General features: G+C 47.5%; 1 protein-coding gene across 1 annotated transcript in view; it reads left to right on the top strand.

Annotated features, from left to right (window-relative positions):
* SFXN1 (sideroflexin 1) overlaps positions 1–425 on the top strand; it is a 22,898-nt gene that overhangs the window by 16,948 nt on the left and 5,525 nt on the right. The window lies entirely within an intron of this gene.

Consider the following 425-nt stretch of genomic DNA (forward strand, 5'->3'; position numbering starts at 1 on the left):
GGAGCTGTAGGGTAAGGGTTGGGAACTGTCGCTTGTCACTGACTTGTTACAAATACCCCTTAGCGCCATCTGCTGGTGACTCCTGGGTCCTCGGGTCCCTCAGCGCGGCCACATGTCCAGGTCTACCTCTCCTTTGGAAAGTCGCTCTAACTTGCACATCAGCATAAAAATCACCCTTACTCTTCAGTTAGCATAGTCACCCAGTGAGGCGTATTTTCATTAAAATTGCGACTCCTTTTTGTATTACAAAATTACTGTGTTACTTTACTTTTGTGCCTGTTGCACGAGGATTAAACCTTTTCATAGGATGTAAAAAGAGACTTGTTTGTGCCAACATGACTCTTGGGTGGGTGTCTGGATTACGTGGGGGCTCGAACTTTCGGCGGTTTCAGGAAGCACCTGTGAACACCTGGCATGCGTTTTGC

This window comes from Myotis davidii, unplaced genomic scaffold, assembly GCF_000327345.1.
Source record: "Myotis davidii unplaced genomic scaffold, ASM32734v1 scaffold399, whole genome shotgun sequence".
NCBI classification, from domain to species: Eukaryota; Metazoa; Chordata; class Mammalia; order Chiroptera; family Vespertilionidae; genus Myotis; species Myotis davidii.